This window comes from Balaenoptera borealis (assembly GCF_965194805.1).
Source record: "Balaenoptera borealis genome assembly, chromosome: 3".
NCBI lineage: Eukaryota > Metazoa > Chordata > Mammalia > Artiodactyla > Balaenopteridae > Balaenoptera > Balaenoptera borealis.
In genome coordinates, this window is record NC_138866.1 from 136545599 (window position 1) to 136571285 (window position 25687).

Sequence of the window (25687 nt, forward strand, 5' to 3'; positions counted from 1 at the left end):
AAATATTGTTAAAAAATGTTAACCATCATCTGAGCCTTTGGTGATCTGTAATCTTTTTTGCTGGTGGAGTGTCTTGCCTCAGTGTTGATGGCTGCTGACTGATCAGGTTGGTGGTTGCTTAAGGTTGGGATGGCTGTGGAAATTTCTTAAAATAAAACAACAATGAAGGGCTTCCCTGGTGGCGCAGTGGTTAAGAATCTGCCTGCCAATGCAGGGGACAGGGGTTCGAGCCCTGGTCTGGGAAGATCCCACATGCCACGGAACGGCTGGGCCCGTGAGCCACAATTACTGAGCCTGCGCGTCTGGAGCCTGTGCTCTGCAACAAGAGAGGTCACGATAGTGAGAGGCCCGCGCACCGCAATGAAGAGTGGCCCCCACTTGCCGCAACTAGAGAAAGCCCTCACACAGAAACGAAGACCCAACACAGCCAAAATAAATAAATTAATTAATATTAAAACAACAACAACAACAACAACAACAAGGAAGTTTGCCACATTGATTGACTCTTCCTTTCATGAATGATTTCTCTGTAGCACGAAATGCTGTTTGATAGTATTTTAGCCACAGTTGAACTTCTTTCAAAATTGTAGTCAATCCTCTCATACTCTGCCTCTGCTTTATCTACTAAGTTTACTTAATATTCTAAATTCTTTGTTGTCATGTCAACAATCTTCATAGCATCTTCTCCAGGATTAAATTCTATCTGAAGAAAACACTGTCGTTGTTCGTCTTAAGAAGCAACCCCTTCTGTTATAGTATTATTATGAGGTTGCAGCAATTCAGTCACATGTTCAAGCTCCACTTCCAATTCTAGTTCTTTGCTATTTCCACCATATCTGCAGTTTCTTCCTCCACTGAAGTCTTGAACACTTCAAAGTCATCCATGAGGTTTGGAATCAATTTCTTCCAAACTCCTGTTAATGTTGATATTTTATTATTTTCCCATGAATCATGATGTTCTTAATGGCGTCTAGAATGGAGAATCCTTTCCAGAAGGTTTTCAATTTATTTTGCGCTGATTAATCAGAGGAATCACTATCTATGAAAGCCATAGCCTTCCAAAATGTATTTTTTAAATAAGACTTAAAAGTCAAAATTGCTCCATGATACATGGGCTCAGAATGGATTTTGTGTTAGCAGACATGAAAACAACATTAATCTTTTTGTACATCTCCATCATATCTCTTGTGTGACCAGGTGCATTGTCAGTGAGCAGTAATATTTTGAAAGGAATCTTTTTTGCTGAGCAGCAGGTCTCAACAGTGGGCTTAAAATATTAGGTAAACTATGTTGTCAACAGCTGTGCTGTCATCCGGGCTTTGTTGTTGCATTTATAGAGCATGGGCAGAGTAGATTCAGCATAATTCTAAAGAACCCTAGGATTTTCAGAATGGTAAATGAGCACTGACTTCAACTTAAAGTTACCAGCTGCATTAGCCCCTATCAAGAGAGTCAGCCCATCCTTTGAAGATTTGAAGCCAGGTATTGACTTCTCCTCTCTAGCTATCAAAGTCCTAGATGGCATTTTCTTCCAATATAAGGTTAATCATCTTCACAGAAAATTGACTGTTTAGTGGAGCCACGTTCATTAATTATCGTAGCTAGATCTTCTGGATAACTTGCTGCAGCTTCTACATCAGCACTTGTTGCTTCACCTTGTTCTTTTATGTTATAGAGACAGCTTCTTTCCGAAACCTCATGAACCAACCTCTGAGAGCTTCAAACTTTTCTTCTGCAGCTTCCTCACCTCTCTAACCTTTCATAGAATTGAGGAGCGTTAGGGCCTTACTCTGGATAAGGCTTTGGCTTAAGGGAATGTTGTTTGATCTTCTGGCTTGATCTTCTATCCAGACTATTAAAACTTTCTCTATATTGGCAATAAGGCTGTTTCACTTTCTTATCATTCTTGTGTTTCAATTTCCTTCAAGAACTTTTCCTTGGCCTTCACAACTTGACATGCCTAGCTTTCAGCCTATCTCAGCTTTCAACATGCTTTCCTCACTAAGTTTAATAATTTCTAACTTTTGCTTTAAAGTGAGAGATGTACAACTCTTCATTTCATTTGAACACTGACATGCCATTGTAGGGTTATTAATTGGCCTAATTTCAATATTGTTTTGTCTCAGGGAATAGGGAGGCTGGAGGAGAGGGAGAGAGAGAAAGGGGAATGGCCAGTTGGTGAAGCAGTCAGAACACACACAGTGTTTATCGATGAAGTTCACTGTCTTATATGGTATGATTCCTGGCTTCCCCAAACAATGACAAGAGTAATATCAAAGTCATGGATCACAGATCACCATAATAAATATAATAATCGTGAAAAAGTTTGAAATATTGCAGGCATTACCAAAATGTGGCACAGAGCCACAAAGTGAGCAAATGCTGTTGGGAAAAAGGTACTGATAAATGTGCTTGATGCAGGGTTGCCACAAGCCTTCATTTGTAAAAAATGCAATATCTGTGAAGCACAATAAAGTGAAGCATAATAAAACAGGGTATGCCTGTATATTTTAGTCATTTTACAAATAATTTACAAATTTAAGAAAAATGATAATGAAAAACAAGTGTATTAGAAATTTTGGTAAGAATTTAACATAGCAAAAAAAAATTCATTCCAGATTTTCCTGGTTTTAAAAATATATAAATATATGAACGTATATTTATAAACATAAATATTGTACTCTAACCATGCAATATTTTCAAATGCAACTAACTGTTCATCACTGTAAATAATCATCCAGCTTGTAAATACTAATTCCAGATTTCAAAACATCTCTAAAAATTCTAGCTTATTATTATTTCAGCTCCTTCTTCTTGTGTTGTCAAAATCAATACTTTTGAAAAATTTGAAGGCTCATCATTTTCTTGAAGAGAATTAACTATATTTTCTGCTCCATAATTGCAAAACGTTTTTAGATTTATAAACACAAATTAGAATAATCAATTTAATAAGTTAAAAAAATCTGTATCATTTATTTACTTGTAGTCATCTCTACAACCTACCTCCAGCGTGTCTCCATGTGATAACTATATTTTGGCAGCAAAAGATAGAGGCATTTGCTACAAGTATCACTGACCAAAATAGGAGTGCCAGGTAAAAAGCACATATTTGGAAAGGGAGAAGAGAGAGGGTGATAAGATGTAATAATAAAAAGGATAGCTCACAAATTTTCTCTCTAATTTATATTTTTAAATGTTTTATGACAAGTCTACTATTCAAAGAGGTAAACTTGTTCTAAATTTTAAGCTTATTTTCCTACCAAAATAGAGTTAATTAATCTTATGGAAATCAATATTTATCATTTTTTCATTGTGTATATTTAGATACTTATTTGGTTTTCTTAGTTATTATTCATGATTTGGTTTCTTGTAGGTCAATAATCTTTGTAAGGAAGAAATATTATCTCATCCTCTTTTAATTTAAGGTGATTTTGTTGGAAAGAAGATTCACTAAAGCCTGCTCAGGTGGAGAGGTTTATGACAAGGGAGGATGAGTGGAACCTTGTGAAAATCCAAGAACTAGAATTATAACAGTGTTACAGAACTGAGCTTCTACCTTTTTCAGTGATTCCTGCAATAGTGCTGTGTAACAGTCCCAGTTGCTGTGGTTTAAATCAACATTTATTCCTTGCACCTAAGTCTGTCGGTCAGATGTAACTCCACTGGGTCAGTCTGGACTCTAGGCTACCAGAGGATTAAGGTATGTTCCTCTCACAGATTCCACTCTGGGACCCAAGTCTCAAGGTGATCATTGCAGCATAAGAGGCCAAGGGGTCAACATAAGCGTGTTTATGCCTTCTGCTACCATTATGTCTGCTAATAGTCCACTGGCCAAAGTAATTCACAAAGCCCATTATCACTGGGGTAGAAAAGAAGATTCCACACAAAGAGGGAGGGTACTGAAAGTTACATGGCAAAGAGTGTGAATATATGTTTACTGTTCATCAAAGTATTGGGACTCATAATCCAGTCTACTACAGTTTTCATGGAGGGTGATGTGAGACTTAAGGCTATTCTGAGGCTCTTTGCAAGGATTTTGTAGCCTTAATTTGAGAGAATTACCTAAGTCATTTAACCTATGGTCCTTCCTTCTTTGTTATCCTCTTGACAGCAGGATCATTGACTCTAGCCAGTAATATGACCCATTCCTCGCCTGTTGTACTGAAACTCCAGGGAGTCCAAAATGGCCATGTGGCAGTATCAGCTTTCAGTTTAGAGGAACTATTATTTGATACCATGATGGAGGCATCTCATTTTTAGATTTAAAACTTTTAGATATGCAGAGTTAGTGTCTTTATCATAAGAGGCAACATCTTGAGTGTAAGTCATGTCTTGTAGTTGTGCATGGTGGCAACTTTGCTCTCGTGTTTTTTATTTTGACTACGGGAGAAACATTGCTACCTATTGGTTATTTATTTGGATCATATGCTAATCTTATAGGACAAGCTTGCAAGTCAACAATTGGATCTAGAGGCATTCCAATATTTTATTAGGGCAATGGCTTATGGATGATAAATGCATGGTGTGACCAGGAAATACAATTTCAACTTTCCTAGGCAAGTGTAGTAAGAAAATATTTTCAACACATTTAAAAAACTGCTTAGTTTCCTTCAATAATGCCCTTAACATTTCATCAGAATTAGGTAATTCACTAGAATCTGTGTTTGAGGCCCTGACCATGTGTTGGTTGTGTGACTTTATGTCACTTAAGTTTTCAGAAGGATACTATTCTCTTATTCACAAAATGGAAACAAACCTATTTGGCCTTTGCAGATTAAACTCATGCATTTATGTGCCAAAACACAGCTAAAAGTCCAGTAAGAAACTTTCTAGAAAGTTGGAAAAAGAAAATGGGAGAAGAGGTCAACTTGGAGAGGTCAAGAATTTTTTTTGTTTTTAATTTTAAAAACATTTTTATAAAATTATGTATATGTAAGGTATACTACATGATGTTTTGCTATACATAGTTTGTATACAGTTATTTGTATATAGTTAAATAATGACTACAGTCAAGCAGATTAACATATCTATATTCTCACAGAGTTACCTGTTTTATTTTGTCTGTTTTGTTTTTGTGGTGACAGCACCTGCAATCTACTGTCTTTTAGAAAATTAAGATGGCAAGTGAATGAGTAGAAACTGCTTCATAAGATTGATGAAACATGAAAACCAAGTGGTTTCCCAACAAAAGCAAATGCTTTGAGCTGTAGAAGGCCAGAAAATCTCAGGAACTGGAAGTTTCTTAAAATGTGAGATGAAAGAATAGTTGAAAGTCTGTATGGGGGTAGTTGAATACCCCAGGTACCTCCCCTAATAGGAAATAGGAGTTTTTCTCTCTGAAGGAACTGAATTAGAGGCCTGGGACTCTACCCTTGGCATAGCTGAGAGTGCAGGCTAGGTGGTGTGCTCAATACAAAGGAATTAAGCAGATGTCTTCATTGTAATCATGAGACCATGTGATGGAGTTTTGATGTTTTAACTTGACTAAGCTGAATTCCTTTTCTAGTGTTTCTTGTTGGGGTGGGCTATAGGGACAGCTGGAGGACAGTTATGATGTAGCATGTACACACATTCTCCCAGTTATAAAATCAAACTGTAACCTAGGTGCTGCAGTGAAGATATTTTGAAGATGTAAATAAAGTCCCTAATCCATTGACTTTAAGTTAATCAAAAAAGATTTTGGTAGCTCTACCTAATTAAGGTAAACCCTTTCAAAGAGGCTTAGGACTTCATGGATGCAGAGACTCCAAACATCTGCTGTCTTTTCAATTGCTCTCTTTGCCCTTGGATCTTCTTTCTAGACTGAAACATATAGACAAAAAATTCAACCTGTCCCCATAGGGTCCAGCCTGATTGTGATCTTCTCTTCCTGATTGCCTCATTTACGAACTTTGAACTTGCTTAGCCAGTTCCAACAATTGTGTAAGCCAATCCCTTGTAATAAATCTCTTTATATATGCATATGTAGATAGATATAGACCTATATCTATATCTGTATCCATATCTATATACCTATCTTAATCTATACATTTATATCTCTTACTGGTTCTGCTTCTTTGGTTAAACCATGACTTACACAAACCATAAGTATCCTTCTAACTTAGCTTCCAGGATGCCAACAGGAATACTTGGTACTGCCACTTGGATGAAGAAGGGTGTCTCCAACATAATTTCTTGTCCTCAGCTGTTCCACAACTGAGTCTTATCAGTCAACAACTCTCTTTCCCCATGTATGTCTTTGATCAAAGTTTATTTCACATTGAATAGAAATGGACAGCCAAGAATCAGAAGACAATTGAGGAAATGGAGTGTGGGCAAGGATGTAGGGAAGAGAGTGATGGAAATGTTCTATATCTTCATTGTGGGTGGTCAAATGGTCATATGGGAACATATATTCATCAAAACTCAACCAATTGTATAGCTAAAGTTTTGCATTTCACTCTATATATTTTACCTTAATTTTTAAAAAATGTGAAAAAAGATAAGTAGAAAAGAATTGATAAAAAGAAATAGACATTAAATCTAGGATATTCAATTGAACTAATAGAATTTCTAAAGAAAAGCAACTGAATAAAATTATAAATTAGGTGGTTTTTTAAGAAACGAAAGATAAAAATTCCCAGATTGAAATGGCTCCACTAAGAACCCAGAATAATGAATAAGAAAAGACCAGCATCCAGGCCCCATATTGTGATATTTCAGAACTTTAAGTATAAAACTTTTTAAAGCTCTCATAAAAAAAGAACAGATTGCCTACAAAAAATAAATAATTTGGATATCTTTGGCTCTATCAACAGAAAGACTGAAGAGAAAAAAGTGGACAAAAGTCTTCATGATTCTGGGTGAAAGTTTTTCAATTTAAGGTAAGGATAAACCATTAATGAATTGTGAGAGGAAAAAAAATAAATAAATTTTAGCTTTAAAACTTCTCAAGGTGTAATTGTTCATGCTTCTTTCTCAGGAAGTTATCAGAGGATTTGCTCCACCCAAATCAGGACATAAGTCAGGAGAAGAAAAACATTAAACAAGGATCCAGTATATGGAGATGGACAGCAATTACCCAGATGACAGCTGTACTGTGGCCTGGAAAACTGTCCAATTTGGGACAAGAGGCCTAAGGGTTCAGAAGAAATATATGTTTTTAAAAAATGATGATACACTTACCTGATAATATATATCATTATATTGAGAGAAGTTCAGAATAAAATTATTTGATAGGTACATAGGAAACTAAGAAAAAATATCACTTTTATTAACTTAAGGGGGAAAATAATTAAAAGCAAGGAGTTGAGGAAAACAGAGAAATAAAGGAAATTTAGTACTTTCTGCCATAGCTGTAAATAATACTTAAGTGGTCACGGTAATATAAGCACTAGATATTGATTTAACCAAAATTGTTTTATAACTCCTGTAAGTATTTCTGTGTGTTGGGGGAGGGGGTTCAGTACTTGATTCTTGTCTTCCATCCTAGGAGTCTATATGTAATGTCTACAGCTGAACAGTTGAGAAATAGCAATGCAAAAATACCATCTATAAATATGGGGATAAATACCAGAAGCAGTCAATGAGAGAGCTGAAAATGCTTTATTCTCAGGGAGTAGGTCTTGGGGGTGAAGGGTCAAGGAACAGCTATTTTTCATCTTATTGAACTTTACAAAACTTTTATGCAAATAAATATCAGGTGAAAAGTAAAATAAGATAAAGAAATACTCAAGGGATTGCTCTAAAGATCAAACGTGATAACGTGGTATAACCTTGTTAAACCGTAATTCACTACATAAGTATTTGTTGCTATTACTGTTGTCGTAATTAGAAGCACACAATGGATAGATCACCCTCGTAGGAATCAAGATAACGTAGTTGTTGTCTTAGTCCTGCCATGAGCCACCTGTGAGACACAGATCAAGTCACTCATGCACTTAAAACATCAACTTATTCAACTATGAAGTAAAATAACAATGCCTGCCTGTCCACTCCATAGAGTTCTGTAAAGCTCAAGTGTATGTATATAAAAGTATTTCACTCACTGTAATTGGCTGTTCTTCTAAAGGACAATTATTATCATCTCCTAAGATTTGTCTCACTAGGTTGGATATGTGGGGAATTTTAAACTAACTTAGACTCATATTTTCCAAAGAGATTTACTTCTGCTTCCTGGGACTGGTTTTCTGGGAGATTTCATTCATTCATTCATTCATTTCCAGAGAACTAATGTAAGAGAGCAGAAGGTGCTCAAGTTGGTGGACCAGCCACCATTTCTTGACCTAACCCCTCCTGTCACCCTGGCTCCTTGATTAATGGGGGCTTACTCTTATTGTCTGTATCAAGCAGGAAAATAGGAACATAAATATTTAACCTTCAAAAAAGAGACTCATTTACTGGAAGTCTGACTGTATGAACCAGGGTTATAAATCTTTCTGAGGTATTTCAATATGCATAAGAGAATGAAACCACATGAATGACGGAGCTACCTTTAACCTTTGATTGTTTAAAAGCATAGTCTTATTTTTTCCTCTCTTAAAAAAAAGGGGGCCTCTGAACATATACACTATTGTCAGACATACATGATGAAATTTATCTTTTAAAGTGGCCCCTGCTTTTTTTTCCCCTGTGCACTGAAATTTATATCAAGTCTGTCAAGAAGCTGAAAGGAAATTATATTTTACAGCTGCCTATAGGTTTTGTTATGCTGAAAGAGAATCATTTCACTTTGCTCACAATAGATTGAAAGGCAAATTCTCATTCTTTGGCTGCCTGTCAATGAGAAGAGGGCAGAAGGGGGATATTCAGGACAAAGATGGGTGACAGAATCCTGGAGACCAAGGTCCATTGTGCTACTTATGTGTTCTTCCTGAGGGTTTACGTTTAATTAAAGGAATCTGTTAATCAGCAAAGATGAATTGAATTCCTTCTCTATGCACAATGTTGTCTTAGATGATAAGACAAAATTTAATTGAAGTAGATGTAGAGATTACAAAAAATGCTTACAGACCCAAACTTGGGAGTAAACAACAGCTGAAGCTGTAGGAAGGGGTATAGGGGTCTGAGGGTCTCTAATGAGCAGCTGGTTTTACATAATATTTTATTTAACTATTGTCATCTTCTGTTGCAGTCCTCATTCCACATATGAGAATATTGAAATTCAGAGTTTAACTTCCTCAAAGTCACTCAATTGGAAAGTGGCAGAGCCTAAAAGGAAACTTATTGTTCTTGACCTGAGTTTATTTTCCGCCTCTTGACTTTCATTTGGATTTATTTCAACAAACACAGATTTACTGAACATCTAGTATGAATCGGTCACAATGCCTGACCTCAGGATATTTATAGTATTTTTTATTAGAAGAGATATTTTTATTATCATCAAATACCTAATTTACTGTATTATATTTATTGATGGCTAGAATTAACTTCATATTCACCTTCATTCAAGCCGTGATTTGGAAGACAGTTTTCTATCCGGTGAAACATTTATTTGTTGTTCAAGTTTTAGTTTTCCTACTCCTTATCTTTCCTTCGTACTCCTCATCTTAACGTATGGTGCCATTTTACACCTGTTACTCAAAACACCATGCTAGGCATCGTCCCTGAATCCTCCCTTTCCCTCATTCTCCAAATGCAATGCATTACCAAATCTCATTTGCACTGAAAGTACCCATGAGCTTCTCATCACCTCCTTACCTCTGCTTCCCCAGATCACTTTCCTCCTAGATTCCAGGGCAACATCCTTCCTGCTTCCATTTTGCCCTAACCAATCCATCTTCCACACAGAAGCTATGGCGATCTTTTTCAAACATCAAGGATTCCCTGTTTTGAACTCTCCCAAGTTTTGTTTTGTTTCTGTTTGTTTGTTTTAAAACAATCTCCAAACTCTCTGCTATGGGCACAAGGTCCTGAATTGTCTGGCCCTTTCTGGTCTCTGCTGGTATACCACATCCCTTGCCCTTTGCCCATAAGGCTCTACCTGCCTATTCTGTGAGTGTGCCAGAGCCTTTTCCACACTTGGGCCTGTATACCTGATGTTCCCTCTGCTGGGAAGGCCCATCCCCCCCCAGCTCTGCTGAACGGCTGGATCCTTCTTATCCTTCAGGTCCTCGCTCAAATGCCAACTTCTCAAAAAGACCCTAATGTCTTATTTATTGCCCCCCCTATTACTCTGTGTCCCAACTTGTCTTCATAGCCCTAACAACAATCTGTAATTAACTTGATCATTTGATTATCATTGAAAGGCCCTGTCTGTTAGTTTTCTGTTGTAGTTCCAGCATGGAGAAGAGTGCCTTGCACCAAGGAGTTACAGAATAAATTTCTATTAAGTGGATGCATGAGCCTGGTTGCTTTAAACATTGCAGCTGAGGAGAATCATGAACTTATGAACTCTCTTGGAACCTGACTCTATTCTTACCATTTATTCCTTTTTGATTTGACTTTCAGGCTTTGGACCTGCAGAGGTTGAGATTGGCTTCTGCTCTAAAAGAAAACGGAACAATCTGTCCAGTGTTCTCTTTCTAAGCCCCTGAAGTTGATGTTCTATTGTTCTGCTGTCATGCCACTTTCACACAGCAGACATGGCTTGATGCCTGTTTTGCATCAGGCACAGGAGACGGACAGGGACACAGACATGAAGGTCCGTCTGCCTACAGGGTAGTGAACCAGGTAAGGGGGTGAACACGGAGACCAGGCCGCCTGGGAGAAAATAATAGTACTTACCTCACAGGGTTGTTTGAAAGATTTAATGAGCTTATATTTGTAACTTCTTAGTGCCTGGTGTAAAGTAACTGCTATATAAATGCCAAAATAAAATCAAAAATAAATTAAAATATTCCCTTCCTTCCAGAAGCTGATAGGTTTTTGTTTGCTTATCACTGCTTGGTTTCAAACTCCATCAAAAATCTTTGCTAACTCTTCTCACTTTTCTTGCTCCTTTCCTGGCGTATCTGTGGCCCCTGGGTCTCACTGCCTTAGTTTCTGGTCTGCTGATGGTTCTCTCCATTTTTCCTTTTGTTTTCTCTTTTTTCTAATTTGTTTATCAAACTAATAAACTGTATATCTCTTCAGATCAGAGACTGAAGTTGTCTCTGTTTCTTCAACACAAAGCACAGTGCCTCGCTCATGATAGATGTATGATGAACAAATGAATGAGAGAATAAAATGAATCATTGAATTATTCTAAGCTCAAACTGACACCTGGGCTCTGAGCTCGTGACCTGTCCAGACCTCACTTCCTGCCCAATCCTTTAAGACTTTCCTTCATGCTCTGATCTGGGATTTTTGCTCCGTCTCTTTACTGCTTTAACTGTACACAGTTTTGTGTTTTTTTGGTTGTTTTTTGTTTTCCTAACACCATCACAGTCCTTCCTTATAGCTCATTTTGCTAAACTTTTATTTGAATTGATTTTTCTTTGTTACAAGAAACCCCTGCAGCTGAAATGGTACTGTCTGACTCCAACTTTCTTCTGGAATTTTTTCGGTTCCTCCGTGAACTTAATTGTCTTTTTGGTTTCTGAAAGCAGGAACAATATTTGAGAAGACTTGTTTTTTAATCAGTGGAGTTAACATGAAAGTTTGACCTCTAAACCAAACCTTTAAACACCCAACTTGACAATTTATTACTTTGGCAGTTATTGCTATTGGACCAGCCGTAGGAACAAGTAACTCATCTAAAACACATTGTTTGCCTTCTGTTGCTATTAAGACAGGTGCAAGGATACATAACATCAAGCAAGCGGTTCTTTGGGCAGACAGCAAAACAGGCAACCTGGAGTTACCGTCCACACCCCTCAGGATGACCTCCTGGTCATGCCTGATCAAACTAGCCATAAAAACTGGTCTTTTGGTGAAATACAGATCTTTTCTTGGAGATAGGAATGGTTGTGTACATTAATTCTACCTCTGTTCTCTTAGAGGTAACTATTCTCACCATTCAATTTGCAGAATCAAGTGCAGCTCAAACAGCAGAAGAACAAATGGAAGGAAAACTTAATTTAAAAAAAGTTGTTATTGTTGCATTGGTGTTTGTATGTACTAATTTGATTTCTGGTTAAACAGACAAAACTGTTTCTGTTTTATAAATGCACTTAAATAAGTCATGATACTGATAGGGCTATTCCAGCTCTAAGTGAGACTTCAAAGCTGAACTTAAACATTGAAAGTTGCCATTCCCTAAAGTCCTGATTAGATTGAAATGGGGTAAGTAGCTGATGGTTTCACATTTATTATTCTTCTGAGTGCATGAAGTGTTTGCAGGGTGAACGAGGGGCCACATTTCTCTTATTGTAAACTAAACGTGTCCTTTCAATACAATGGCTTTAAAAGAGAAATTGTACTGGTGGTAATTTGGCAGGGGGGATTAGAAATCATAAAAGTTGGAGGACAAAATGTATAGATTTGACTGATGGCAAAGATTCTTCCTGAGATCCTCATTACTCTCTTAATACACAACAAGATCATCTCCCTGTTTTCTAATTCATATTAACAATAACAACAGAAGTTTTGAGGGGTTACTAGAGGCAGGCCAACTGATAGCCTGGCAGTAAGAGCAGATTCAAATAAGAACAACAACATTTTTAAAAGTAACACTCGTAGAAAGGGAATTCTGTAGGGCCATTTAGTGTGGGGGTAAACTGTCTTCCTGGGGATGCTCCTATGGCTGCTTAATGCTAAACTTAATATTTAGTATAATGATTCCTAGAAGCAACCGCAATTATATCGATATGCGTTAATAAGGGATTTCACAGTTAGCAAGGGTTCCACCCCCAAATATTCAAAAATGGGTATGTGTGGCTGCTCAAAGTATTAAGTTTTAATCACCAGAAAATTTTCTCATTAGAAATATGTTATCCTCTAGTAATTCTACATAAGCATAGCAAAGAAATAATCATTAATAAAACTAATTAATAACCAACCTCCTTGAGAATTTACTCCCTTCCAGGCTCTGTTTGGAAGACTGTACATAATTGTCTCATGTAATTCTTACAATAACCCCTGAGGCACTAGTGTTTTTTTTTCTTTTTTTCTTCTTTCATGAGGACACTGAAGAACAGAGAGGGTAAGCATCTTGCCCAATATCACACAGTGAAGGTAGAACTCACATCTATATAAATGCTCATGCTATACATTCTATACCATATCGTCTCTGAGGTCACAGAGCAGCCAGATTCCAAGGTTCCACTCTCTAAGTTCCAAGGGGGAAAAACATAAGTGGCATAAAAATATTAGTAATATGTAATTTTACTGAAAATCCAGAAAACAAAAATAAATATATTTTATGGAATTTTAGTGTAAACATACATCTTATTATTATATGGTACAATATAAAATCAGGCAAAATTTCGGCATCACAGTCAGCTTTCATAAATTAATGATTTAATGAAATAGCACTTTGAAACCAAGTGAATCAAATATTTTATATAAGAAAAGGAAATGGGAGACCAAACACTAGGAATCTTGTGGATGCATGCTTTACCTCTTCAAAGGTTTAAGAGGGAGGGGATATATGTATACATATAGCTGATTCACTTTGTTCTACAGCAGAAACTAACACAACATTGTAAAGCAATTATACTCCAATAAAAAAAAATAATGAAAAAAGAGTTAATATCAAGAGACCCTGGTTCAACACTTTTGGGGACCCACTACAGACAACAGGAAATTCACTTGTGAATACTAAGGACTAAAAAATTTAAGCCATATAAGCTCATGGGAGACACAAAAATGCCCTTGACATAGAGCAAAGAGTGGAGATTTGTGTAATATGCAAGATTTCCTGCCCCAAAGCCTTTGTCAAATAAAGGAAAAGAAGCACAAACCTTATTCCCATTCCTCTTCCTAATTCTTATCAAGTTCAAATTCTCCAGCATGGCTCCCAAGTGCCTGCCTGATCTGGCTTTGATCACCCATCATCCTCTTCCCTCCCTTTCATTTCAGATTCTTCAAAGCTCCAGAAATGCCCTGGGCACTGTTAGGACATGCCTAACAGACTAACCTCAATTTCAAGTTCCAGTGGCTACCTCCCCTGGAAAGCCTGCTTTGGTGTAGATGCCATGGTGAGATCCTCTGGGATGCTTTCCTCCCGTGGTGACACTTACCCACGTGACTGTGGCTGCTCTTTGAAGCGTGCCTCTGGTCCTACTCTTCCCAGGTTGTAAACTCCATGTTCACAGGGACAGCCCCAGTGCATAGCACATGAGAGACACTGAACAGGCTGTGTTTGAATGAATAAACAAATGTATGATTTAATTCTAATCTCCTGTTACTCTACAGAGGGTTCTGTTGATAAAGTTTGCTCCCCTATGTTACCTTGTTTACCATTACAAGGACACTGTGCCCCCTGAGATGGCAGCAGGGTGCCTGGGACTGTCAAGCCCACCTTTGCCACAGGTGATTCAACAAAGTAGGTTCTCCCCCTCCTAGTTTGTAAGTTTGTTTATCTGAGAGTTTTTCCAAAGAAATTTAAAATAAAATTACATTCTGTTGAGTGTTTGATGACGACCTTTAATAAAGAGAATCACATTTTATGAGCTGTCTGGAAACCCTGGGAGCTATGGCCCCATATGGACAAAGCTCTCCATTGCCAGCAAAGGCAGTTTCTGCCCATCCTCAGGCACCAGCACTAGAAAAGGTTCTACTGCCATTTGAATCCTTTTTACTGACAATCTCCCTTTACCACTTGGTTTTCAGGAAGCTTGATAGATATTTTTTTTGTTGTTAAATCATATTCCTAAGCTTGGAGCGTTGTGTTTCCCCTATTTATCATTCTGTCCTTGGTGTAAGTTTCTCCTCAAGGCCACTTTCACTCTTCCAACAGTCAGGCTCAAGTATATTTAAATCAAGACATGCAGGCATTATGGAGGCCCATTTACCTCCACTAATTAAAAGATGAGTGTCAGTGCTAACAGCTGGGCTCTGAGAACAGCATTGGAGCAACAATTACAGCAAAGGGCTCTTCACAATTCGGCACATTTCTTTTGCATCTTTCCCAGTAAAGCTTACAAAATAAGGCCCCAGCTCCTTATCATGGCATTAGAAATTGTCCACTTCTGGCCCCAAACTACCTTTTGGAAGTTTCATCTTTTTTAGTCCTGTGCACACACTGGATGCATGTGGGCCAGGCAGCTCTCCCCATCTGCAACTTGGTTCACATTTTTCCGACCTACCTGTTGAAATTATATTGACTCTTTTTTTTAATCGAAGTATAGTTGATTTACAATGTTGTGTTAGTTTCTGGTGTACAGCAAAGTGATTCAGTTATATATATATACATACATATATGTATATTATATATATATATATATATGCAGTTATATATATACATATATATTCTTTATCAGATTCTTTTCCATTATAGGTTGTTTACAAGGTATTGAATGTAGTTCCCTGTGCTATACAGTAGGACCTTGTTGAGCTATTTTATATATAGTAGTGTGTATCTATTAATCCCAAGCTCCTAAATTATTCCTTCCCCCCCCTTCCCTGTTGGTAACCACAAGTTTGTTTTCTATGTCTGTGAGTCTGGATGAACCTAGAGATTATCATACTAAGTAAGGAAGTCAGACAGAGAAAGACAAATATCATACGAGATCACTTATATGTGGAATCTAAAAACAAATGATACAAATGAACTTATTTACATTGACTCTTCTTTTATGTTTAAAAACATTTTTTTTTTATTGGGGTATAGTTGTTTTACAATGTTGTGTTACTTTCTGCTGTACAGCAAAGTGAATCAGCTATATGTATACATATAGTCCCTCTTTTTTGGATTTCCTTCCCATATAGGTCACCATAGGGCATTGAATAGAGTTCCCTGTGCTATATAGGAGGTTCTCATTAGTTATCTATTTTATACATAGTAGTATATATATATGTCAATCCCTATCTCCCAATTCATCCCATCCCCCCTTCCCCCCTTGGTATCCATACATTTGTTCTCTACGTTTGTGTCTCTATTTCTGCTTTGCAAATGAGATCATCTATACCATTTTTCTAGATTCCACATATATACGTTAATATACGATATTTGTTTTTCTCTTTCTGACTTACTTCACTCTGTACGAAAGTTTCTAGGTCCATCCACGTCTCTACAAATGACTCTTAAAGTCCGCAAGCACAGCACCATGGCTTAGCTATTCAACTTAGATTTTAGAGTAATTCCTAGGAGGAGTGTTTGCTTTGAAGGGAATAGATGTTCCCATTGATAATCATTTGAGGAAGAAATTACTCCTGGCATGAGGACAAGGGACAAGAAGAGTTTAAGAGGTACTTCTCTTGGAATGGTGTCAAATTGGTCCAGACTTCAAGTTGTGAAGACACCCAGAGCCTTTCTGGAGGGATCTATCCTTGGAAAATTGGAGGGAGGTAAAAAGCAAGGCATGAGTCTTGCCCAGAAAATTCCTAACATCAGATCAGACTTTGGCAAATAGTTCAGAGAGCCTGGAACTCTAATAATATAGAATAATTGCAGTCAGGTAAATGGCAGCTTTTGTTTGTAATTTGGAGAATAACAAAATAAACTCTTTGTTGAGGAAGAGATGTTGGAGATCCAAATTGACGTTGGAGCTTTAGTTGCATTTCAACTAGGAACCCAGCAGCTATTCTGGGCACTCCCAGATTATTGTAATTATTATTGTAGTTTGAGAACAAACCCTAGTTGACCCCCAAGGCTCTCTGTGTCTGGAATAAACCATGTCACTGCTCTTGTGATCTCATTTAGAACAAGAGAATATGTCTTTGTCTTAACAATACTGTGAATCCCATATACTCTTGAAGACAGTTGGAAAGGAGAGGCAAGTGTGCAAAGGGGGTAAGGAACCTTCTGGAAGAGAAGAGAAAATATTTAGGCATCTTGCCCTTTTGAAGATCAACATTGACAGGATGGTGATACTCTATGTGAAATGCCAAAGGGCTCCCTCCTCCAAGTAGGAAGTCTAAAATGGGTGACTAAAACTCAATACCAAAACTGAACTGTTTGGGAAGATACTGCTTCTGGACACAGAATGTGGCTGAGGTTAGAATCCTCTCCTAACCAAGCCTCGGGGACTGTGCTTTGAGAATCATGGCTCTGCAATAAAAATAAAATCTACAATAGTGTCATTGTTTTTCCAGCCTTATGCTGGGCTGAATGGAGCTTAACACCAGGAGGGCCTCTATTCCCTACTCTACACCTGGAGAAGTTCCTGCAGGAGAGAGACTCATGGAACAACAATACACTAGAAGGAAAGACCTGCGGGAAGAGTGTTCTGAGGCAGGGGAAACAGCACACACTAAAACCCAATGAAGGGGTGAGTTTGGATCACAGGAGAAAATAGAGAAGTGGCAGGCCCAGGTATTTTCAATATATTTATGAGGCACATGCTGGCACACACACAACCAGTACTCATATCTTGATGCATTTTTTAAATGTTTTATTTTGAAAAACAATTGCAGAGTCACAAGCAGTTATAAGACACAACACAGAGAGATTCCATGTACCCTTCACCCAGTTTCCCCCAAGGGTTACAGCTGGCATAACTACAGTACAAGATCACAACCAGGATATTGACATAGATACAATCTACTACCAACAGAGTTGCCCAGTTTTAAACACACTCATTTGTGTGCATGTGTGTGCATTTGTGTGTGTTTACTTTAAAACAATTTTATTACCTGTGTAAATTACCTGTCAAGATTCAGAAGAGTTTTATCACATGAATCCCTCCCTCTACTGTTTTATGGTCACAGGCCCCTCTATCCCATCTACCCCCAATCTTGGCAACCACTAATCTGTTCTCTCTCTAATTTTGTCATTTCAACAATGTTCTATAAATGGAAATATCTGGTATGTAACTTTTTGGGATTGACTGTTTTCATTCAGCATAATTCCATTGTGATTCATCCAAGTTGTTGCACATATCAATAGTTTATTCCTTTTTTATTGCTGAGCAGTATTCCATTGTGTTGATTACTGCAGTTTATTTAACTTTTCACTCATTAATGGTTATTTAAGTTGTTTCTAGCTTTTGGTATTTATGAATAAATCTTCTATAAATATTCAGGTACAGCTATTTGTGTAACCTAAGTTTCTATTTCTCCAGTTCAATTGCTAAGTCATATGGTAAGTACATGTTTAGGTTTATGAAAAATTGCCAAACTCTTTTCTAGAGCATTTCCTGTCAGCAATGTGATGTTATCATTTTTAAAAATTTTATCCATTCTGGTAGTGTCTAATGATATCTCACTGTGGTTTTAATTTGCATTCTCCTAATGGCAAATGATATTAAACATCTTATCGTGCTTATTTGCCCTCTGTATATCCCTGTCAGTGAAATGTCTGTCTCTGACCTTGGCCTAGTTTCTAATTGGATTATTTTGCTTCTTACTGTTGAGTTTTTTTTTTTTTTTTTAATACATATACATGTATCTACTCTTTTTCAAATTCTTTTCCTATTTATGTTATTACAGAGTATTGAACAGAGTTACCTGTGCTATACAGTAGTGTCTTGTTGGTTATCCACTTAAAATATAGCAGTGTATACACGTCAATCCCAAATTCCCAATCTATTGGGACCTTATTGGATTGGTGTTATTAAAAGTTCTACTGCTGAGTAGCTGAGTAGTCTTAGGTATACAATTGCCTATTTGGTTGAGCTTTTTATTATTTCAACAGTAAAGTCACTAAAGAGCAGGTTTACATGGTTTCAGGCTGGATGACTGTGTGTTCAGAATGCCTGAGATGGGGCTGATCTTAGAAAGAGGCTCCATTAATTTATTTGAACACTCAGCTCATAGAACAAATGTGTGGATACTTAGCTCCCTAGATTAGATACCTGGCCACTGGACAATGAGCTGGAGGCTGGAGATAGAATAACTGTATGGCTAATTCAAAAAGAAAAAAAACAAAACTCATCTGGACAATGGAATACCTTAGAAATATCGTACTATTTATTTTTTCTGTTTTCTAAAAGAAAAACACATGCACAGTTGTTACCTCGGATCAGAAGAACATGGGAGTTAGTGGTACGAAGCAGGACACTGTGGGGCTCTTGGGCACAGAAGCCTTTCTGTGTCCCCGGTTTCTTGTTTGTAGGGAATTGGTTTCAGCCTCCATGACCTTCCCTGAGTTCCAACGGGCAGGTTCAAACAGTTGCTAATCAGGGAAGGGAGGAGATGCAGAGACAAGAGAGGAACAGTCAAATGGTGATGCAGCCTTGGGGCAGGGTCCTTGTTCCACCTGAAAGGATATACATAGCAATATCTTTGAACTCTTCTGAAGAACTAAAACCCCCAACGAATGGAAGATGTTAACTAGTTGATGAAGCATTCTTCATTCCAGAGAGAAAGTCACAGCTTGATAACCTTGAGAACCACAGAAGCTCATCAGGAGACCACCTGAGGACAATTTAAAAGAATGCAGGCCCTGCACACACCCTGTTCCTTATCAGCAACCCCACCCTTGAAGCACTGCTATAAAACTCCTCACCAAATCCCCCCAAGTGGGGACACACAGTTTTTGAGGACGTGAGCCCACTGTGTCCCGCTTTGCCTGGCAAAGCAATAAAGCTATTCTTTTCTACTTTACCCAGAACTCTGTCTCTGAGATTTGATTCAGCACTGGTGAACAGAGCCCGAGTTTTCGGCATCATTAGAAAGTCAATAGTTATTGCAAACGAGGGCAAATTAACCATGCTAGTACTATGGAATACCAAGGCATCCTACTGGAATACTGGTCTTGATAATGCTGTATTGAAAGTGTGGTGTGGTCATCCTCATATTCTACACTACCAACTGAGAGGAAGCCAGCAATGGAGGCTGTGGTTCCTTGTGCTTCCTGCTAGAATACCCCCAGGAAGGATCATTGAGGAATAAGTTTGGAGGTCAAAAAAATATCCTCAGGGAGGGCAGATTAGGCTGCAAAAGAATGGATCTGGTGCTGGAAAGGGCATGTGATTAGGTTCTACTAGAAGGACTAAGAGTCATGCAAGGGACCCTCTCCCAGCACTTTCTAGGCCTGTGGCCCCTGATCTCATCACCACACTCTGCTCCTGCTTTCCTTAACACGTCTTCTAACACTCCTCTGGAGTGTTCTCTGGGAAATACTTTTCATTAATGCATATTACAAAAGATGCTTAATTTTATTAATAACCTGGAAAATGGAAATTTAAATGAAAAATATAATACTTTGGAATGAGGAATGATCTTGAACAAGAACAGATGTGGCAGATTTGTTTCTAAAGTGTGCACCTTTGTTCTTTTTCAGATTGTAAGGTAGACTATAATTCTCGGGCACAACAAAGATATAAATTATAACTCAGTATTGTGATACTTAAAAATAGCACTGTACAATGGAATTGCAGCTGGTAGACTTCCTTTAGCAGGCTGCATGTGGATGAGGACCCATGTGGGTGTGCCCCATCCCCTAGATTTGTAGGCGTCCCCTCTGGCTTTGGGGGTGGAATGCCCTTCACTGCCTGGTGATAGAAGCGCAGACAGTCAGAGGTGGGAGACATTGACAATGCCCTCTAAGCTAACCTTCAAATGACTCATGAATTCTTTACATTATCCTTGGGAAAGAGAAAGCCAAAATTTGCTTGAAAAATCTTTGGAGAAATTTACTCAGTTCTCCCCAGTCCATTTATGCTTTCAGTCTGTGCTTTTTTTTTCTTTTCCTTTTATTGAAGTAAAAATCACTGCCTTGTAACTTCTTGACAGAAGCTCTATGCTCCAGAGTATTCAGAAAAAGTTGAAACCCGTGTGCATATGACAGGCTTTTAAAAATGTGAAGGCAGTTCTCGTGTCTCCCTCCCCAAGCTTTTTCTTTTCTAGATGAAATAACTGCTTCTATTTAGTGAATGTGAGCTGTGCAAGGCACATGCTTGATATGTTACCCGAATTGTCTCCTGAATCCTGTCAAGAGCACTGCCTGGGAGAGGTCATTATTGACACTTCAAGATGAGGAAACTGAGGTTCAGAGAGCCTGTGGTCTCAGGTCCCCCAGCTGTGTTAAGGCTGAGACCAGAACCACCAACTACTTACTGCAGAGTTGATGTTGCCCTCATGCAGCTTGACCCCATGGCTAAATACCCTCAGTTCCTTTAACCTTCTCCTCATCTCCCAGACCCTATATTATCGTTATTCTCACCAACACCTCTGACAGTGGGCATTTCTTGTTTTCTCTGCCTTGCCTCTGGCTTCTGTGAGAATGATGGTCCCCACACTCAGCCAGAGGGTTACTTAGGAGCTGGCATTTGCATGTGTGACTCCATTGACCTTTACCACATTAGACTTAGACAGGGGTGGGAGCCTTACCCAGGCCAAATATAGTCATCATTTGGGATTTTTAAAATTAAAAAATATATATTGTAACTGGAAATTTGAGGTAAAAGACATCCATTTCTGATGATAGTAAATGTAAGACATAAAAAGTCAGAACTGCTGGCAACCACCTTATAGAGAATAAGAACAGTGATGACAAGTCAGAGGAGCAGAGGTATGAAAGAAAGAGGTGTGTGTGTGTGTGTGTGTGTGTGTGTGTGTGTGCGTGTGTGTGTGTGGAGAGAAAGAGAGACAGAGACAGAGACAGAGAAATCAACAGTGGTATTACCCGTGTTTCCTCCTAGTTCTTTCTCATGAAGCTCTATCCCACGGATGGTATATTCAACATTTGATTTTCACGAGCCAACCTCCTTAATACAGCTGTCATTGGGTTTTTCTTACTGATAAACATCAGAGTCCTAAGACCAAAGTAAGATATTATATGTGACAGACCCTAAAATGTGGAATTAGCAAAGTGCAGGTGGGGTGGGATGCAGTGAGAATCCTTCTGTTTCATGCTAGGAAGTTAGCTTTGTCTTCATTATGCCACAGCTCAGCAGTTGGTTCAACTATTGCCTGTAGTCTCTTGGGACTCAGACCATATGCCCATGAAGTCTGTAGCTTTAGGCAAGTTGGTATAAAAGTGTTGAGATATTGAGTTTGCCAGCTACTCCTTGCCTTCAATAAGGTGCCTTCAATAAGGTGCTACAAGATAGCTCCAGTGAAAGTGGCTTATTTGAAAGCAAGTAGGAAAGAACAAAACTGGTGTATGTACTCAAAAAGTATAATTTTCAAGATTTAAAAGAACATAACTTTCATTCAAGTACATTGTGATCATGTATCAAAGTTTTTTGCCTTCTAAGAAAGACATGAGAAAGTTTCTTTTTCTTTTCTTTTCTTTTGTTATCTACATATATAGCTAGCAAAAGAAAATCAAATGCTGGACACGATATTGCTAAAGTCGATGAACAATGGTTGATAGCATTCAGGGCAATTAAGCTATAACCTTTTTAAAAAGGGTCATCTTTTTACTGGACAGAAAGCATTTTCATCATTATAAGACAGAAACTATTTGCATTGCTATCGAGCAATCATTTGCATTGCAGTTGGGCAAAAATCACTCATAGTTTATCAGTTTTCTACAATCAAACATCAGTCTTTAAAAGGTTGCAAAATATCTGAGGGCTAAGAAATAATAAATGGCCAGATGACCCTCAGATAAGCTTATTAGACAATTCCCTAAGTTGATAACAAAGATCACTCTCTCTTATTTGTTTGCTTTACTCACAAGTATTAGACGTTTTTGTTATCAAAACATAATATTTGTATGAAATGAAGCATGTCCTGTGTGTGTCTTTGTAGAAGATCAGCAAATTTTTGCCTTACCCTAATGCTACAGCACTGATTTGAAATCCTGGAATCTTTCATTTTGAATAGAGATATTCTAGAAGAACCAGAAGCATCACAGAAAATCAGATTCACCTTGTCCATACAAGTGCCTATTCCCATTTACCCTCTCCCTTACAGAGTCTCCTGGGGACTCTCATCAGCCTAGATCAGCTCTCTTTTGGGCAGCCTGGATTATTTTTTCTCTATTGTACCCCAAAGCAGAGTATCTAAGTCTGGGACTAAGAAACTGAAACTAAAGTGCAAAATCCATATTCAAAAAGTATGACAAAGCCACATGCAAATGCTGTTGATTGTTGGCAAGCTTAGGAAGGTCATCATTTTCAAACTGATACACAGAGGACTGAGTTTTCATCAGAAGGACTTTGACTGATTAATCCTGAAAGTGGTAGCACTCAAATTTTACCGCATATCAGAATCATTAGGGATCATGTTAAAAGGTCAATTGCTAAGCCCCACACCTAGAAATTTAGTAGGTACAGGTTAATGCCCACTAATTTACATTTTCATAATTTTTAATCTTCATGGATTCAGAGGCTTGTGGTCTGGGATACTACTTTAAACCATTCCTTAGGTCTATACTAGATACAAGTACTCACACCACTGTAAAGGCAACGCTAGGAGAGCACACACCTCACAGGAGGGCTCTCCCCATTCTCGCTTTGGTATCTGCCTAGTAAAGAAAGTGAATGAGGAACATATCACACTGGACAAAGGATGGGGAAGCCAGGTTGGCTGATGCAAGAATTCATTTCACTATTAAGAAAGTAAATCAACTAATGGGCATCCAGAGGCTTTTTTGACCATACCTTTTCTCTTTACACTCCTTATTGAAAGGAAATGACATATAGTATAACAGTGAACACAATTTGCTATTTCTACTTTTCTCTTTTGCTAAATGAGAATTTTACTGAAGTTGTTTCTTGTTTTTCCTTCACCATTGTACATCAAATATTCTGAGCTTAGTACATTTCAGATTTAGATCATCTATTTCAGATGTATAAAAGGCTATATGTAGATTGACTAAGATTAAACTGTACAAGGAATAGAAATACCTCTGAGAGAAAAGAGTGGGACTAGGAAATTGCTTCTGGATGAACTAGTTATTTTGCATTTAGATCATTCCTATTTGGAAAGGCTGGAGATAAATGCATTTGCTGTAGTACACAATATTAAGAAAAATTATCCAATACTTGAAAAGAAGGGAAATACTCTTGCATGTTACATTGAAGCCATGCTAGAGCAGTACAGGGCATTGTAAACAACATCATGTATATGAGAAGAAGTATACATGTTTACTAGGAGCCCAAGGGGTGGACTGTAGTAGAAATATTTTAACTTAATTACCTGATTAATTAGTTTATTTATGTTCTCATCTTCTTCAGGTACATTATCTCTTTCCTTCTGGGGATTGTACAACCCCCAATTCTAATGATGTGGTTCTCATTGTACGTATACAGGACTGTGCTTTTCTGTTACGGTACACCAATCCAGGGGACAGCGTTCAATTAAAGCTGCACAAAGAATCGAACAAAAAAAGTCTTCCCTAGGATTGTTTAAAAATAATATTTCAAAAAAAATCTTTTGAAATCAGGCAATCTCTCCTAGAGGTGAGAGTTATCAGATGTTCAACACAGGATTTGTTAGTTTCCTGGTAATCATTTGTGACAGAAAAAAAAATTGTTAGGAGGATCACATCTCGTTGCTTACACTTTGCTATTGAGACTATTTTTTAATTGCGAAAAGGACTCTGTCAAAGTGCAGTTAACAATTTAATTAAAGGGAATTAAAAGATGGAATGGGGCAATGATAACAGCATCAGCTTTGGGCCGGAGGGATGGGTGTGGCCCACGCATCTGTGGTGAGCTATTCCAGTGAACCTGGGCAAATCCCTTCAGCACTCTGGTCTCAGGGTCCTCATCTATATAGTAAGAAAGATTACTTAAGGGTTATCCTGAGGCTCAAGTTAACTGAGGAATGAGCTTCATGCTACAAATATAATGAATGAGAATATGAGGTGAACAGAGTGAGGGGAGCTATCCTCTGGCATGTTCCGTCACAGAATAATTCTTTATGACAACAGCTACCAGCTACTCACAGCATGAAACGTGCCAAGAGCCATACCATACACTTCATATATAATTGTTTATTTCATTTAATCTTACTCTCACTCTGTAACCTAGATCTTGTTATCCAAAATCGAAAGACAAATTATCTGAGGACTAGAGAATTTGAGTAGTCTGAGTGAAGTCCCACCTTAAAGTCCGTGCTTGGCAGTGACACCGAAAGCATGAGACATAAAAGGAGACATTGACAAATTGGACTCCTCATCAGAATTAAAAATCCCTGCTCCATGAAATACCCTGGGAAAAGGATGAAAAGACAAGCTACAGACTGGGAGAAAATATTTCCAAATCATGTATCCAACAAAAGACTTCTATTGAGAATACTTAAAGAATTCTCAAAACTCAACTATTGAAACAAATAATCCAATTAGAAAATGCACAATAGACATGTACAGACAATTCATGGAAAAAACATAAATATGGCAAATAGGTTGAGCAAAAGATGTTTAGTATCATTAGACATGAGGGAAATGCAAGTTCAAACTACAGTAAGATGATGCAACACATCTATCAGAAGAACTAAAATTAAGCAAAAAAAGATAACACCAAATGCTGGTGAAAGTATGGAGAAACTGCATCACTCATACATTGGGAATGTAAAATGGTACAGTCATTCTGAGAAAGAGTTTGTCAGTTTCTTCAAAAAAGTCAACATGTGCTCACCATACAACTCATCCACTGCACTTTGGGCGTTTATCCCTGAAAGTGAAAACTTATATCACAAGAAAACCTATGCATGAATGCTCGTAGCAGCTTGATTAGTAATAGCTCAAACCTGCAAACAACTCAGATGTTCTTCAACAGTACATCTTATGTACCTGTGCCTGAGATAATATTTCATCAAGCTAGCACACACACACACACACACACTC

At 37.9% G+C, this 25687-nt stretch overlaps 1 long non-coding RNA gene across 1 annotated transcript; it reads left to right on the forward strand.

The window, feature by feature from the left end:
• Positions 1-5112: 5112 nt before the first annotated feature.
• On the forward strand, positions 5113-24938 carry LOC309626429. Its single transcript, XR_014243189.1, has 2 exons — positions 5113-17273; positions 19244-24938. It is a non-coding gene; the product is annotated as an uncharacterized lncRNA (long non-coding RNA).
• Positions 24939-25687: the final 749 nt, after the last annotated feature.